At 37.3% G+C, this 15,000-nt stretch overlaps 2 non-coding genes across 2 annotated transcripts; both read left to right on the top strand.

Annotated features, from left to right (window-relative positions):
• Positions 1 to 10,714: 10,714 nt before the first annotated feature.
• Positions 10,715 to 12,635, top strand: LOC143262339 (small subunit ribosomal RNA). Its single transcript, XR_013036181.1, has one exon. It is a non-coding gene; the product is annotated as a small subunit ribosomal RNA (ribosomal RNA).
• Positions 12,636 to 13,963: 1,328 nt separating this feature from the next.
• LOC143262324 (5.8S ribosomal RNA) lies at positions 13,964 to 14,118 on the top strand. Its single transcript, XR_013036166.1, has one exon. It is a non-coding gene; the product is annotated as a 5.8S ribosomal RNA (ribosomal RNA).
• Positions 14,119 to 15,000: the final 882 nt, after the last annotated feature.

The raw sequence follows: 15,000 nt of genomic DNA, 5'->3' as shown, positions 1-15,000 counted from the left end.
ATATTTCAAGGTTCCCGATTCCACAAAATTATAAAAAGTATACGGCTGTGTAGCGGGGATCAAAACGAGTAATTTCGTGTATAAAGTTTAATTAATATCCCATTACTTTGCCGGGAAACATCGATTATTCCGATCTAGAAAGAGACAGAGACAGTCGATCCGCGTTATGTTAAATATTTCAAGGTTCCCGATTCCACAAAATTATAAAAAGTATACGGCTGTGTAGCGGGGATCAAAACGAGTAATTTCATGTATAAAGTTTAATTAATCTCCCAATAGTTTGCGGGGAAACATCGATTATTCCGATCTAGAAAGAGACAGAGACAGTCGATCCGCGTTATGTTAAATATCTCAAGGTTACCGATTCCACAAAATTATAAAAAGTATACGGCTGTGTAGCGGGGATCAAACCGAGTAATTTCGTGTATAAAGTTTAATTAATATCCCATTAGTTTGCCGGGAAACATCGATAATTCCGATCTAGAAAGAGACAGAGATAGTCGATCCGCGTTATGTTAAATATTTCAAGGTTACCGATTCCACAAAATTATAAAAAGTATACGGCTGTGTAGCGGGGATCAAAACGAGTAATTTCATGTATAAAGTTTAATTAATCTCCCAATAGTTTGCCGGGAAACATCGATTATTCCGATCTAGAAAGAGACAGAGATAGTCGATCCGCGTTATGTTAAATATCTCCAGGTTACCGATTCCACAAAATTATAAAAAGTATACGGCTGTGTAGCGGGGATCAAAACGAGTAATTTCGTGTATAAAGTTTAATTAATATCCCATTACTTTGCCGGGAAACATCGATTATTCCGATCTAGAAAGAGACAGAGACAGTCGATCCGCGTTATGTTAAATATTTCAAGGTTCCCGATTCCACAAAATTATAAAAAGTATACGGCTGTGTAGCAGGGATCAAAACGAGTAGTTTCGTGTATAAAGTTTAATTAATATCCCATTAGTTTGCCGGGAAACATCGATTATTCCGATCTAGAAAGAAACAGAGACAGTCGATCCGCGTTATGTTAAATATCTCCAGGTTACCGATTCCACAAAATTATAAAAAGTATACGGCTGTGTAGCGGGGATCAAAACGAGTAATTTCATGTATAAAGTTTAATTAATCTCCCAATAGTTTGCCGGGAAACATCGATTATTCCGATCTAGAAAGAGACAGAGATAGTCGATCCGCGTTATGTTAAATATCTCCAGGTTACCGATTCCACAAAATTATAAAAAGTATACGGCTGTGTAGCAGGGATCAAAACGAGTAATTTCGTGTATAAAGTTTAATTAATATCCCATTAGTTTGCCGGGAAACATCAATACTTCGATCGCGCGAGAGAGACAGAGAAACGAACAGTCTTTTTTTCGATTTACGGCTAAAATAAATTTTTCTCATTTTATGCAATAACATATTCTTGCTTAAATAACTTTTTTACATATGGATTAAGCATTTAGAACGATACATTGTTTAAAATAAGGGCACTTTACTCTTGACATTTTACGGTTTTTTCAATTTTCTGAAAAATCCTATCATTAGATTTTTTTAAAAATACGATATTCTTGCTTAACTAACGTTTCTACATAGGGATTAAGCATTTAGAACGAAATCTAATGTCAGAAAATGGCACTTTACTCTTGACATTTTTCGGTTTTTTCAATTTTCTGGGAAATCCTACCATTAGATTTTTTTAAAAATATGATATTCTTGCTTAACTAACGTTTTTACATAGGGATTAAGCATTTAGAACGAAATCTAATGTAGGAAAATGGTACTTTACTCTTGATCGGTACGTTGGGACTTTGAAAATATTCGGGCGTTCCAATCGCTCGTCTGTTGCATCATAGCGCGTCTCGGCGCAATCGACCGATTCGCCCGACCCATTATTTTGGATTTACGGCTAAAATAAATTTTTCTCATTTTATTCAATAACATATTCTTGCTTAGATAACTTTTTTACATAGGGATTAAGCATTTAGAACGATATAATGTTTAAAATAAGGGCACTTTACTCTTGACATTTTACGGTTTTTTCAATTTTCTGAAAAATCCTATCATTAGATTTTTTTAAAAATACGATATTCTTGCTTAACTAACGTTTTTACATAGGGATTAAGCATTTAGAACGAAATCTAATGTCAGAAAATGGCACTTTACTCTTGACATTTTTCGGTTTTTTCAATTTTCTGGAAAATCCTATCATTAGATTTTTTTAAAAATACGATATTCTTGCTTAACTAACGTTTCTACATAGGGATTAAGCATTTAGAACGAAATCTAATGTAGGAAAATGGTACTTTACTCTTGATCGGTACGTTGGGACTTTGAAAATATTCGGGCGTTCCAATCGCTCGTCTGTTGCATCATAGCGCGTCTCGGCGCAATCGACCGATTCGCTCGATCCATTATTTTCGATTTACGGCTAAAATAAATTTTTCTCATTTTATTCAATAACATATTCCTGCTTAAATAACTTTTTTACATATGGATTAAGCATTTAGAACGATACATTGTTTAAAATAAGGGCACTTTACTCTTGACATTTTACGGTTTTTTCAATTTTCTGAAAAATCCTATCATTAGATTTTTTTAAAAATACGATATTCTTGCTTAACTAACGTTTCTACATAGGGATTAAGCATTTAGAACGAAATCTAATGTCAGAAAATGGCACTTTACTCTTGACATTTTTCGGTTTTTCCAATTTTCTGGAAAATCCTATCATTAGATTTTTTTAAAAATACGATATTCTTGCTTAACTAACGTTTTTACATAGGGATTAAGCATTTAGAACGAAATCTAATGTAGGAAAATGGTACTTTACTCTTGATCGGTACGTTGGGACTTGGAAAATATTCGGGCGTACGCGGCGCGCTCGGCGCTTCGAACAGCTTCGGTGTCCCCATTATTTTCGATTTACGGCTAAAATAAATTTTTCTAATTTTTTTCAATAACATATTCTTGCTTAAATAACTTTTTTACATAGGGATTAAGCATTTAGAACGATACATTGTTTAAAATAATGGCACTTTACTCTTGACATTTTACAGTTTTTTCAATTTTCTGAAAAATCCTATCATTAGATTTTTTTAAAAATACGATATTCTTGCTTAACTAACGTTTCTACATAGGGATTAAGCATTTAGAACGAAATCTAATGTCAGAAAATGGCACTTTACTCTTGACATTTTTCGGTTTTTTCAATTTTCTGGGAAATCCTATCATTAGATTTTTTTAAAAATACGATATTCTTGCTTAACTAACGTTTCTACATAGGGATTAAGCATTTAGAACGAAATCTAATGTAGGAAAATGGTACTTTACTCTTGATCGGTACGGTGGGACTTTGAAAATATTCGGGCGTTCCAATCGCTCGTCTGTTGCATCATAGCGCGTCTCGGCGCAATCGACCGATTCGCCCGACCCATTATTTTGGATTTACGGCTAAAATAAATTTTTCTCATTTTATTCAATAACATATTCTTGCTTAGATAACTTTTTTACATAGGGATTAAGCATTTAGAACGATATAATGTTTAAAATAAGGGCACTTTACTCTTGACATTTTACGGTTTTTTCAATTTTCTGAAAAATCCTATCATTAGATTTTTTTAAAAATACGATATTCTTGCTTAACTAACGTTTCTACATAGGGATTAAGCATTTAGAACGAAATCTAATGTCAGAAAATGGCACTTTACTCTTGACATTTTTCGGTTTTTTCAATTTTCTGGAAAATCCTATCATTAGATTTTTTTAAAAATACGATATTCTTGCTTAACTAACGTTTCTACATAGGGATTAAGCATTTAGAACGAAATCTAATGTAGGAAAATGGTACTTTACTCTTGATCGGTACGGTGGGACTTTGAAAATATTCGGGCGTTCCAATCGCTCGTCTGTTGCATCATAGCGCGTCTCGGCGCAATCGACCGATTCGCTCGACCCATTATTTTGGATTTACGGCTAAAATAAATTTTTCTCATTTTATTCAATAACATATTCTTGCTTAGATAACTTTTTTACATAGGGATTAAGCATTTAGAACGATATAATGTTTAAAATAAGGGCACTTTACTCTTGACATTTTACGGTTTTTTCAATTTTCTGAAAAATCCTATCATTAGATTTTTTTAAAAATACGATATTCTTGCTTAACTAACGTTTCTACATAGGGATTAAGCATTTAGAACGAAATCTAATGTCAGAAAATGGCACTTTACTCTTGACATTTTTCGGTTTTTTCAATTTTCTGGAAAATCCTATCATTAGATTTTTTTAAAAATACGATATTCTTGCTTAACTAACGTTTCTACATAGGGATTAAGCATTTAGAACGAAATCTAATGTAGGAAAATGGTACTTTACTCTTGATCGGTACGTTGGGACTTTGAAAATATTCGGGCGTTCCAAACGCTCGTCTGTTGCATCATAGCGCGTCTCGGCGCAATCGACCGATTCGCTCGACCCATTATTTTCGATTTACGGCTAAAATAAATTTTTCTCATTTTATTCAATAACATATTCTTGCTTAGATAACTTTTTTACATAGGGATTAAGCATTTAGAACGATATAATGTTTAAAATAAGGGCACTTTACTCTTGACATTTTACGGTTTTTTCAATTTTCTGAAAAATCCTATCATTAGATTTTTTTAAAAATACGATATTCTTGCTTAACTAACGTTTCTACATAGGGATTAAGCATTTAGAACGAAATCTAATGTCAGAAAATGGCACTTTACTCTTGACATTTTTCGGTTTTTTCAATTTTCTGGAAAATCCTATCATTAGATTTTTTTAAAAATACGATATTCTTGCTTAACTAACGTTTCTACATAGGGATTAAGCATTTAGAACGAAATCTAATGTAGGAAAATGGTACTTTACTCTTGATCGGTACGTTGGGACTTTGAAAATATTCGGGCGTTCCAATCGCTCGTCTGTTGCATCATAGCGCGTCTCGGCGCAATCGACCGATTCGCTCGATCCATTATTTTCGATTTACGGCTAAAATAAATTTTTCTCATTTTATTCAATAACATATTCCTGCTTAAATAACTTTTTTACATATGGATTAAGCATTTAGAACGATACATTGTTTAAAATAAGGGCACTTTACTCTTGACATTTTACGGTTTTTTCAATTTTCTGAAAAATCCTATCATTAGATTTTTTTAAAAATACGATATTCTTGCTTAACTAACGTTTCTACATAGGGATTAAGCATTTAGAACGAAATCTAATGTCAGAAAATGGCACTTTACTCTTGACATTTTTCGGTTTTTCCAATTTTCTGGAAAATCCTATCATTAGATTTTTTTAAAAATACGATATTCTTGCTTAACTAACGTTTTTACATAGGGATTAAGCATTTAGAACGAAATCTAATGTAGGAAAATGGTACTTTACTCTTGATCGGTACGTTGGGACTTGGAAAATATTCGGGCGTACGCGGCGCGCTCGGCGCTTCGAACAGCTTCGGTGTCCCCATTATTTTCGATTTACGGCTAAAATAAATTTTTCTAATTTTTTTCAATAACATATTCTTGCTTAAATAACTTTTTTACATAGGGATTAAGCATTTAGAACGATACATTGTTTAAAATAATGGCACTTTACTCTTGACATTTTACAGTTTTTTCAATTTTCTGAAAAATCCTATCATTAGATTTTTTTAAAAATACGATATTCTTGCTTAACTAACGTTTCTACATAGGGATTAAGCATTTAGAACGAAATCTAATGTCAGAAAATGGCACTTTACTCTTGACATTTTTCGGTTTTTTCAATTTTCTGGGAAATCCTATCATTAGATTTTTTTAAAAATACGATATTCTTGCTTAACTAACGTTTCTACATAGGGATTAAGCATTTAGAACGAAATCTAATGTAGGAAAATGGTACTTTACTCTTGATCGGTACGGTGGGACTTTGAAAATATTCGGGCGTTCCAATCGCTCGTCTGTTGCATCATAGCGCGTCTCGGCGCAATCGACCGATTCGCCCGACCCATTATTTTGGATTTACGGCTAAAATAAATTTTTCTCATTTTATTCAATAACATATTCTTGCTTAGATAACTTTTTTACATAGGGATTAAGCATTTAGAACGATATAATGTTTAAAATAAGGGCACTTTACTCTTGACATTTTACGGTTTTTTCAATTTTCTGAAAAATCCTATCATTAGATTTTTTTAAAAATACGATATTCTTGCTTAACTAACGTTTCTACATAGGGATTAAGCATTTAGAACGAAATCTAATGTCAGAAAATGGCACTTTACTCTTGACATTTTTCGGTTTTTTCAATTTTCTGGAAAATCCTATCATTAGATTTTTTTAAAAATACGATATTCTTGCTTAACTAACGTTTCTACATAGGGATTAAGCATTTAGAACGAAATCTAATGTAGGAAAATGGTACTTTACTCTTGATCGGTACGGTGGGACTTTGAAAATATTCGGGCGTTCCAATCGCTCGTCTGTTGCATCATAGCGCGTCTCGGCGCAATCGACCGATTCGCTCGACCCATTATTTTGGATTTACGGCTAAAATAAATTTTTCTCATTTTATTCAATAACATATTCTTGCTTAGATAACTTTTTTACATAGGGATTAAGCATTTAGAACGATATAATGTTTAAAATAAGGGCACTTTACTCTTGACATTTTACGGTTTTTTCAATTTTCTGAAAAATCCTATCATTAGATTTTTTTAAAAATACGATATTCTTGCTTAACTAACGTTTCTACATAGGGATTAAGCATTTAGAACGAAATCTAATGTCAGAAAATGGCACTTTACTCTTGACATTTTTCGGTTTTTTCAATTTTCTGGAAAATCCTATCATTAGATTTTTTTAAAAATACGATATTCTTGCTTAACTAACGTTTCTACATAGGGATTAAGCATTTAGAACGAAATCTAATGTAGGAAAATGGTACTTTACTCTTGATCGGTACGTTGGGACTTTGAAAATATTCGGGCGTTCCAAACGCTCGTCTGTTGCATCATAGCGCGTCTCGGCGCAATCGACCGATTCGCTCGACCCATTATTTTCGATTTACGGCTAAAATAAATTTTTCTCATTTTATTCAATAACATATTCTTGCTTAGATAACTTTTTTACATAGGGATTAAGCATTTAGAACGATATAATGTTTAAAATAAGGGCACTTTACTCTTGACATTTTACGGTTTTTTCAATTTTCTGAAAAATCCTATCATTAGATTTTTTTAAAAATACGATATTCTTGCTTAACTAACGTTTCTACATAGGGATTAAGCATTTAGAACGAAATCTAATGTCAGAAAATGGCACTTTACTCTTGACATTTTTCGGTTTTTTCAATTTTCTGGAAAATCCTATCATTAGATTTTTTTAAAAATACGATATTCTTGCTTAACTAACGTTTTTACATAGGGATTAAGCATTTGGAACGAAATCTAATGTAGGAAAATGGTACTTTACTCTTGATCGGTACGGTGGGACTTTGAAAATATTCGGGCGTTCCAATCGCTCGTCTGTTGCATCATAGCGCGTCTCGGCGCAATCGACCGATTCGCTCGACCCATTATTTTGGATTTACGGCTAAAATAAATTTTTCTCATTTTATTCAATAACATATTCTTGCTTAGATAACTTTTTTACATAGGGATTAAGCATTTAGAACGATATAATGTTTAAAATAAGGGCACTTTACTCTTGACATTTTACGGTTTTTTCAATTTTCTGAAAAATCCTATCATTAGATTTTTTTAAAAATACGATATTCTTGCTTAACTAACGTTTCTACATAGGGATTAAGCATTTAGAACGAAATCTAATGTCAGAAAATGGCACTTTACTCTTGACATTTTTCGGTTTTTTCAATTTTCTGGGAAATGCTACCATTAGATTTTTTTAAAAATATGATATTCTTGCTTAACTAACGTTTTTACATAGGGATTAAGCATTTAGAACGAAATCTAATGTAGGAAAATGGTACTTTACTCTTGATCGGTACGTTGGGACTTTGAAAATATTCGGGCGTTCCAATCGCTCGTCTGTTGCATCATAGCGCGTCTCGGCGCAATCGACCGATTCGCTCGATCCATTATTTTCGATTTACGGCTAAAATAAATTTTTCTCATTTTATTCAATAACATATTCCTGCTTAAATAACTTTTTTACATATGGATTAAGCATTTAGAACGATACATTGTTTAAAATAAGGGCACTTTACTCTTGACATTTTACGGTTTTTTCAATTTTCTGAAAAATCCTATCATTAGATTTTTTTAAAAATACGATATTCTTGCTTAACTAACGTTTCTACATAGGGATTAAGCATTTAGAACGAAATCTAATGTCAGAAAATGGCACTTTACTCTTGACATTTTTCGGTTTTTCCAATTTTCTGGAAAATCCTATCATTAGATTTTTTTAAAAATACGATATTCTTGCTTAACTAACGTTTTTACATAGGGATTAAGTATTTAGAACGAAATCTAATGTAGGAAAATGGTACTTTACTCTTGATCGGTACGTTGGGACTTTGAAAATATTCGGGCGTACGCGGCGCGCTCGGCGCTTCGAACAGCTCCGGTGTCCCCATTATTTTCGATTTACGGCTAAAATAAATTTTTCTAATTTTTTTCAATAACATATTCTTGCTTAGATAACTTTTTTACATAGGGATTAAGCATTTAGAACGATATAATGTTTAAAATAAGGGCACTTTACTCTTGACATTTTACGGTTTTTTCAATTTTCTGAAAAATCCTATCATTAGATTTTTTTAAAAATACGATATTCTTGCTTAACTAACGTTTCTACATAGGGATTAAGCATTTAGAACGAAATCTAATGTCAGAAAATGGCACTTTACTCTTGACATTTTTCGGTTTTTCCAATTTTCTGGAAAATCCTATCATTAGATTTTTTTAAAAATACGATATTCTTGCTTAACTAACGTTTTTACATAGGGATTAAGCATTTAGAACGAAATCTAATGTAGGAAAATGGTCCTTTACTCTTGATCGGTACGTTGGGACTTTGAAAATATTCGGCCGTACGCGGCGCGTCTCGGCGCTTCGAACAGCTCCGGTGTCCCCATTATTTTCGATTTACGGCTAAAATAAATTTTTCTAATTTTTTTCAATTACATATTCTTGCTTAAATAACTTTTTTACATAGGGATTAAGCATTTAGAACGACATGTTGTTTAAAATAATGGTACTTTACTCTTGTGATTTTTCGGTTTTTTTTGATTATTTTGAAAAATAAATTTTTGTAATTTTTTTAAATACGATATTCGTGATCAGTGAACGATTTCACATATGGATTAAGCATTTAGAATCGTGCGGAAGCGTTATTAAAAAAGTTTACTCGATGCGATGGGACTTTGAAAAGTTTGTGAAAATTTTCATATTGGGAAAAAATGTGTAATTTTTTGTCTAGTTTACGGTAGTGTAATTTATTTTAATGTTTACTATAAATTTTTTTTTCGTTCGTTCACGCGCTATGTTACAACAGCACGGCCGGGCGGTCTGTTGCCGCGGCGGTTTACACTCATAAGCGCGCGTGCTATTCGGCCGGCGGCGCCGGCGTCCTTGCCGGCCGTTCGGTATCTATAAGAGATACACGGTCCGTGCGAGGCGGACGGAGCAGAGCGGGTTTTGGGCCAATTCTACGATCTCGGTCGAGAAGCTGTCTCAGAGCTCCTTCGGGGCTTCGGTCCTGACTGTTTCGTGCCGTTTACGTTACGGACTTTTCTCCACACAGCGTGGCCACGGGTCGGTGTCTTTGACCGAATGGCCCATATGTGGCAAGCCCTACGGGGTTGGTTACCCGTATGCACTTTGTATGTATACTCGTACTCACTGAGCAATCGACTCTTCTGTCCGAGCGATGGAAAAATTTTTTAAAATGCATCTGTAAGATTTGGAAGCAAATCGTACCAATTGAAAACTGTGGCTAAAATGAATAGCCCAGTGGAGAGAGAAAACTATCAAAAAACTGATTTTTTAAATCAAGAGGTGTCAGAAATCGAAATGCCTAGCGCGAGCGGAAGAACACGCTTTCTCGCCAGTCCAGCATGTGTCCTGTCCGTTCTTCCTCGGCTTGCCGATTTTGCCCAGATCAGAGGTTTCGTGCTTCCGGCGGTCAGAAGATCAGCGTGAGCGTACGCGCTTCCACGACTATGGCATCACCCATGTACTTTTTCCTTTGAATATATTTGAGTACATAAAAAATATTAAAACATATAGAGAGAACTGTGTCTTGGATCTTAAAAATTTGTCAATAGCGATGATATATTATTACTTAACTTGAAGTATTTGTACGTTTTAGCTGGGACGTACATTTATCTTACAAGATGTTAATAGCGAGACTCTTGAAGATAAAATTATCTTGTGATTTTATGAAGGCAAAGATAGAAACGTACGAAGCTGGCGTACGTAGAAAAATGTGATTTTATGATAGAACAAAAATATAATACGTACGTTTTTGGGCGTACGGTAAAATATCTGTATGGTAGAAAAATGAAAGAAATTGAGCGTTAAAGAAGATATGTTACAAGCGCGGAATGTGGCAAAACTTGTACATATTTGAAAGAGAAAAGTGGTGTGTCGACCTGACATATATATATGAAACAGGCGACGATGGAAAAGGATTTAAATTTTGTCCATTTTATATATACATATTGTATAGTTCCCTGGTTGATCCTGCCAGTAGTCATATGCTTGTCTCAAAGATTAAGCCATGCATGTCTCAGTACATGCCGTATTAAGGTGAAACCGCGAATGGCTCATTAAATCAGTTATGGTTTCTTAGATCGTACTAAAATTTACTTGGATAACTGTGGTAATTCTAGAGCTAATACATGCAAAACAGAGTTCCGACCAGAGATGGTAGGAACGCTTTTATTAGATCAAAACCAATCGGTGGCGGGTGTTTACACTCGTCCATCGTTTGCTTTGGTGACTCTGAATAACTTTGTGCTGATCGCATGGTCTTATAGCACCGGCGACGCATCTTTCAAATGTCTGCCTTATCAACTGTCGATGGTAGGTTCTGCGCCTACCATGGTTGTAACGGGTAACGGGGAATCAGGGTTCGATTCCGGAGAGGGAGCCTGAGAAACGGCTACCACATCCAAGGAAGGCAGCAGGCGCGCAAATTACCCACTCCCGGCACGGGGAGGTAGTGACGAAAAATAACGATACGGGACTCATCCGAGGCCCCGTAATCGGAATGAGTACACTTTAAATCCTTTAACGAGGATCCATTGGAGGGCAAGTCTGGTGCCAGCAGCCGCGGTAATTCCAGCTCCAATAGCGTATATTAAAGTTGTTGCGGTTAAAAAGCTCGTAGTTGAATCTGTGTGTCACAGTGTCGGTTCATCGCTCGCGGTGTTTAACTGGCATTATGTGGTACGTCCTACCGGTGGGCTTTGCTCTTCACGGGGCGGTCCAACTAATATCCCATCGCGGTGCTCTTCACTGAGTGTCGAGGTGGGCCGGTACGTTTACTTTGAACAAATTAGAGTGCTCAAAGCAGGCTACCTTCGCCTGAATACTGTGTGCATGGAATAATGGAATAGGACCTCGGTTCTATTTTGTTGGTTTTCGGAACCCCGAGGTAATGATTAATAGGGACAGATGGGGGCATTCGTATTGCGACGTTAGAGGTGAAATTCTTGGATCGTCGCAAGACGGACAGAAGCGAAAGCATTTGCCAAAAATGTTTTCATTAATCAAGAACGAAAGTTAGAGGTTCGAAGGCGATCAGATACCGCCCTAGTTCTAACCATAAACGATGCCAGCTAGCGATCCGCCGAAGTTCCTACGATGACTCGGCGGGCAGCTTCCGGGAAACCAAAGCTTTTGGGTTCCGGGGGAAGTATGGTTGCAAAGCTGAAACTTAAAGGAATTGACGGAAGGGCACCACCAGGAGTGGAGCCTGCGGCTTAATTTGACTCAACACGGGAAACCTCACCAGGCCCGGACACCGGAAGGATTGACAGATTGATAGCTCTTTCTTGATTCGGTGGGTGGTGGTGCATGGCCGTTCTTAGTTGGTGGAGCGATTTGTCTGGTTAATTCCGATAACGAACGAGACTCTAGCCTGCTAAATAGACGTAATTATGGTATCTCGAAGGCTCTCGGCTTCTGCCGGTGGGGTTTTTACTACCAACGTACAAACAAATCTTCTTAGAGGGACAGGCGGCTTCTAGCCGCACGAGATTGAGCAATAACAGGTCTGTGATGCCCTTAGATGTTCTGGGCCGCACGCGCGCTACACTGAAGGAATCAGCGTGTGTTCCCTGGCCGAAAGGCCCGGGTAACCCGCTGAACCTCCTTCGTGCTAGGGATTGGGGCTTGCAATTATTCCCCATGAACGAGGAATTCCCAGTAAGCGCGAGTCATAAGCTCGCGTTGATTACGTCCCTGCCCTTTGTACACACCGCCCGTCGCTACTACCGATTGAATGATTTAGTGAGGTCTTCGGACTGGTGCGCGGCAATGTTTCGGCATTGCCGATGATGCCGGGAAGATGACCAAACTTGATTATTTAGAGGAAGTAAAAGTCGTAACAAGGTTTCCGTAGGTGAACCTGCGGAAGGATCATTACAATGTTCCAATATATCTCAAAGAGAGAGGAGAGGAGGAGAGAAAATGAATTCGATTAGTTTGTGGATAAGAATTCATATAAAAAAAAAAGATATTGTTGAGCCCGCCAGATCATTCGTGCGTGATTTACACGGCCAGACGTGTGTACTACACGTATTAGGCCTTTGATCTGCGTTGCGTAGGCCACAACAAATCTTTCAAAGAGAGAGAGATATATGTGTTGTTGGGGTTTGTGATTATGAAGGTGCCCCAACGCACAAAAATATATAAAAATGTACAAAGTTGGGATGTGGTGTGGTGGAGAAGAGTTGGGCCCGACCAGATCATTCGTGCGTGATTTACACGGCAGACGTGTGTACTACACGTATTAGGCCTTTGATCTGCGTTGCGTAGGCCATCTTCCTTCCAAGACACACACGTGTTGGGGTTTGTGTGATTTTATGATAGTGCCTCAACACGGAAAAATAAGCGTACGAGAAGAGTTGGGCCCGACCAGATCATTCGTGCGTGATTTATACACGGCCAGACGCGTATTATATTACACGTATTAGGCCTTTGATCTGCGTTGCGTAGGCCATCTTCTCGATAGAGAGAAAGCCAATGTATTCTTTTTTCTTTCTTTACACACACACACACAGTTGTAGTAGGACAGGGAGGGATGCGAGCGTGCTAATCACGCTTCCTCAAGTCTTCGCTGTGGTGTAAAAAAAAAAGAAAAAAAGGAATCGTTGGGAAAGTCCAAAGGACGAAAATATCGGGCAGTCTGAAGATAACTTAATGCTCGTTTACATTGGTATCAAGAGAGACCGGCTTGTGTAGCTCGTTTCAATGCTGTGTCGTTGTCATTGACACCCTACTCTGTTGCGCGCTAGTGGCAGCATGAGCGTGGGACGTATATATATATGACACCCAGCTAGAGCCGGCCGTGAGTCCGTCCGGTGTAAATAACGACGAAAGGAGAGAGAAACTTTTCGAATCCAGTATCGGGTTGATAATTGTCCAGTTTGAATATCCATATCCCCGTCGTTTTTGGAGGTGATATACTCTCTGTGTTTCTTCGATAGAAGGCTTTTCAATGTTCTATTCGCTCCGACCGTCGAACTTGCAAGAAAACAGTGGTTTTGGATTTGCTCGTACATATATATATGGTTTCGACGGAAATATCTCGTTCTTTAAGGGACAATTATGTCGTTGTACGACGACTCCCGAATCTCCTTCGCGCGCTGGTTGGAGCTCTTCGGGTATCGGCTTGTTCCGAAATATAACACAAAAATGTGGTGGATAGCAAATACACATTATATATATATGAGAGAATAAAAGGGAAAAATTACCCTGAACGGTGGATCACTTGGCTCGTGGGTCGATGAAGAACGCAGCTAATTGCGCGTCAACGTGTGAACTGCAGGACACATGAACATCGACATTTCGAACGCACATTGCGGTCCACGGATACAATTCCTGGACCACGCCTGGCTGAGGGTCGTTTACGTACTTATAAACTGCTTGCGTTGATGGCACTTGTTGCCTATATACGTACGAGCGAATGATGGGCGCTTCGTCGGCGTTTGTCGCGGTCCTATGAATATTGAGAAATTTTACGTACGTCTAACAGTCTTCGAGAGAGATGGAAATCGTGTTCGAACTAGCGTGAGTGTGGAAGGCGGTGTCGTGTGTCGTATATGTTTTATATACGTCCGCCCGTCTGAAACACCGCTTCGAAGCGGTGACAAAATCTTTTTCGGGACGATTCGTATCCGTAGAACTATCGAGATTTCACTGGTACATTTTCAACGCGCTCCCGACGTCGCCTGAAATGAAACGAGATGGGTTTAACCCACGAAAGCGTACTACACGAGTCTGTCCTATGTGAAGACTGTGTACAGAGATCGAACGAACGCATGAAAGAAATTGAACGAAAGAACACATAACCCGCAAAAATATAGAGTAGAATTGTGACCGTTGCTTCGAATTTGAATTTATATGTATATATATATCATAGCCCCAGGGAGTGGAACCTATGAGTGTGGAAGGATGTCTCTTACCGTTATGTTGCCAGAGGAAAAAAAGTCTCTCTCTTCGTACGACACATTTGTGTACGAATTGTATCGATGGCTATATAGATCCGATGTTGCACATATTCTGAGTAAAGAACACCCCACCCGGGTTACCGTCCTAAAACTCTTCTATTGGTGTGGCTATGATGTGTGTGTCAACGCAATCGCGAGTCTGGTTCTACGGGAAAACCGTTTGTCGGTCGCCCCATATATCTTTTTGTTCTCTTCAAATGATCGAATAGCGAAACCGCACGAGATCAATCGGTCGTCTAGTCCCCGAAAGTACTTTTCGGACGGACGTTAAAGTTATA

The sequence above is a fragment of the Megalopta genalis genome, unplaced genomic scaffold, assembly GCF_051020955.1.
Source record: "Megalopta genalis isolate 19385.01 unplaced genomic scaffold, iyMegGena1_principal scaffold0114, whole genome shotgun sequence".
NCBI lineage: Eukaryota > Metazoa > Arthropoda > Insecta > Hymenoptera > Halictidae > Megalopta > Megalopta genalis.
Note: the sequence above shows the minus strand (reverse complement) of the source record. Positions and strands in the feature narration are given on the sequence as shown.